Source organism: Pseudophryne corroboree, chromosome 1 (assembly GCF_028390025.1).
Source record: "Pseudophryne corroboree isolate aPseCor3 chromosome 1, aPseCor3.hap2, whole genome shotgun sequence".
NCBI lineage: Eukaryota > Metazoa > Chordata > Amphibia > Anura > Myobatrachidae > Pseudophryne > Pseudophryne corroboree.
Genome location: NC_086444.1, coordinates 926,614,581 through 926,618,331, shown reverse-complemented (window position 1 = coordinate 926,618,331; position 3,751 = coordinate 926,614,581).

Below are 3,751 nucleotides of genomic sequence, written 5' to 3'. Positions count from 1 at the left end.
AATTGAATGGTTGTCATACCAACAGTGAATAACGGAGCCGAGGACGCGCTGCGTCCAGCTCCTGTGTGCCGCTCTAACCCCGCCTCGTGGGCGGAGGTAGTAGTCATGGCTACCACTCCACAACAAAACACCGGGCAACCAGAGCACAGAGCCCGAGGCAAAACCTTGTGCAAAACAGAAACCGCTGAACGCGGCGACCCATATCCCATAAAGAACTGGGGACATTGGATGACATCACATCCAATCCCAATTCCTGCAATAAAACCAGTGTAAAAGCCCACACCAACACCAAACCAGGTAGAATAGAAAAAGATGTTACTCAGACTGAAGATTACTCCACCAAAGCAGTAAGCCCCATATCATAACAAAGCCTCAATGAGGTCCAGGCAATTAAAGTTACAGGTAGGTGCCATTAGGGTACAATAGACAAAATATAATTGAATTCCCAAAAATGGGAAAAAAATGGGAAAAATTTTTTTTGTATCAACAATTAACCCCAATCAGATATAATGGGCTCTTAAAAATCCAAAGCAGGCCTACATACATATGGGCTAAGTATCGAATCTATGCAAATATATTTAGGAATAAAGACCCTGATGGCAACCTCAGGCAAAGGGGCATGCAAAAGTAGAGGAGAGGAAAAATAGAAACGGAATATCATAAAAAGCATAGAAGGGAGAGGTTTTCATTTAATCCAGATGGAGCGACCGTGTTGAACTCGAATATCCAATGTGCTTCCAGCTGTAATAGTTTCTTATTCCGATCCCCTCCTCTAGGTAGCGGGGGAACATGATCAATAAGTTTATAACGTAGGGCAGCCATTGTGTGTCGCGCCTCCCTGAAATGTCTTGCAACAGGCTGTTCGATCTCTTTTCCATCCAGGGCTTGTCTTATGGCCGACCTATGTTGCGCTGCCCGTTCTCTAAAGGTACAGGAGGTCTTGCCAATGTAGGCAAACCCACAGGGACATTTAATGATGTAAATCACGTATTTAGACGTGCAAGTTAGAACATGTTTAATGGGAAACTTCTTTCCTGAATGTGGATGTAGCACCACCGGACCAACTTCCAAGTACCTACATGTGGTGCAACCTATGCATCTGTATGAACCAGGTTTTTTTGTAAGGAAGTGTGACCGTAGTTCCCTCCTCTCTGCCGTGGTGTCATTGTGGACCAGCCAGTCCTTAAGGTTGCGTCCCCTCCGGTGACAGTTCAACACCCTATATTGATTAAGAGATGGTAAGGATTTGTCTGTCTTAATGATTGGCCAGAATTTTTGAACTTTCTTCCTCACTATTTTGCTTGCGGTATTAAAAGTAGTAATTAACGGAAGTACTTTCTCTGATGATTTTTCTTTCCGCTGTAGGCATTGGGTGCGTGGAAGTGCTAATGCTTTTCTTTTGGCACTTTCTAGATCCTCGATTGGGTAACCTCTCTCAAGATATTTCCCAATCATTCTATCCAGTTCTAGTTCACACTCATCTTGATTGCTGATAATGCGCCTTGCGCGAAGAAATTGCGAGAAGGGTAAACCCTTTTTCATGGCCGTGGGGTGAAAACTCTTGGCATGTAGCAACGTATTTTTATCCGTTGGTTTATGATAAACCGTTGTCTGTAGATGATTTCCCCGTCGTGTAATCAGCACGTCTAGATGGTGGATGACGTCAGCACTACACTCGTACCTAAATTTAATATTCGCGTCCAGAAGGTTGATGGTCTGCATCCGTTCTTTGAATTCTTCTGGAGTGCCGGCCCAGATTAGAAGCAGGTCATCTATGTAGCGTGTAAAAAGTATTAGACCCTCCGAAAAAGACGGATTCTGTAGAAATAGGCGTTTCTCTATATTCAACATGTAGGCATTCGCGAAGGCCGGAGCTACATTACTCCCCATGGCACAACCGAGTCGCTGGAGATAAAACTGTCCATCAAAGTAGAAGAAATTCCGAGTGAGTGTCTTCTCGAGTAATACAAGAAAAAAACCCACGTCTGGTCCTTTGTAGTTGGAATTGTCGGACAGAAGGGACCTCACGGCCTCAATACCCTCCAAGTGGGGGATATTCGTGTACAAACTCACTACATCCACGCTTGCCAAAGTGCATTTTTCCGGAAGCTGCGTAAGTTCTTGTAGTAATAATAGTAGTTGAGTTGTATCCAACAGGACCGTAGGTTCCGCTTGGATAACAGGCTGTAAAAAACCATCCAGATATTTAGAGATGTTACTATAGAGGGATCCGCGGGCCGAGATAATAGGGCGTCCCGGGGGGGGGCGTCCAGATTTTTGTGGACTTTAGGCAATGTATAAAGAAGCGGTGTAATTGGATGATCAACCGTTAATGCTTTCAAGGTCTGTTTGTCAATTATGGCATCTTGGTGAGCTTGTGTCAGGATCATGTCGATCTCATGTTTAAATCTGTTTGTAGGATCTGAACCTAATTTGCTATAAACAGCTTGATCATTTAATTGACGATAAACCTCTGCATTATATGTTGATAGATCTTGCAAAACTATTGCTCCCCCCTTGTCAGCTGCCCTTATCACCACAGACGTATTCTTGCTCAGATCTTGCATTGCTTGAAACTCCCCTTTAGAAAGATTTGAAGGTATTCTGGATGGTTTACTGGCCTCATAATCAACACTGCTTTCTAGCATGCGAGCATAACTCTTGATGGCTGCATTATGTGTTTGTGGTTCAAACGTAGATATGGGCCGTATGCAGTGTTTAGCGGGCACACTTTCATCCACAGAGGTGTCTTTCCCGTAAAATTCCTTCAACTTAATATTTCTCTGATGCTTCCAGGAGTCGACTTTCCACTCAAAACGATTGTACTTAGTCACTGGAACAAAGGACAACCCCTTGTTGAGTAAAGAGGTTTCGTCAGTTGATAAAACATGGGAGGAAAGATTAATGATGAGGTCACCTTTAGGTATTAACGTTTTTCTCTGCCTCTCCCCTTGTTTGCTCCGCCTTGTTTTACCGCGGCATCTTTTCGTGGGGCAACTTTTGCCCGAGTCAGTGCCCCTAAAGGGGGCTTATCAGAGTTGGAAGTTGTCGCTTGATCAGAATCGGTGAGATAGAACGTGTCTCCAAGCACCTCCTAGTGGATGATACCAAGGGCGATTGGTTGAATAAACTACAAGCTAAAATTGATTCCCATAGGCTAGAGCTAATTAAATATAAAAAAACAAAATTAGCAACTGTAAACAAGGATTATGAAGATCAGACAGTGTATCCTTGGGCCACAGGGAAATTTCCAGCAAGGAGTAAAAAATACTTTCCTAGACGCAACACAAGGAGGTTCTTGACAGACACTGAAGGGTCAGCTGTGGACAGCTCGGCCACCGATTCTGATCAAGCGACAACTTCCAACTCTAGTAAGCCCCCTTTAGGGGCACTGACTCGGGCAAAAGTTGCCCCACGAAAAGATGCCGCGGTAAAACAAGGCGGAGCAAACAAGGGGAGAGGCAGAGAAAAACGTTAATACCTAAAGGTGACCTCATCATTAATCTTTCCTCCCATGTTTTATCAACTGACGAAACCTCTTTACTCAACAAGGGGTTGTCCTTTGTTCCAGTGACTAAGTACAATCGTTTTGAGTGGAAAGTCGACTCCTGGAAGCATCAGAGAAATATTAAGTTGAAGGAATTTTACGGGAAAGACACCTCTGTGGATGAAAGTGTGCCCGCTAAACACTGCATACGGCCCATATCTACGTTTGAACCACAAACACATAATGCAGCCATCAAGAGTTATG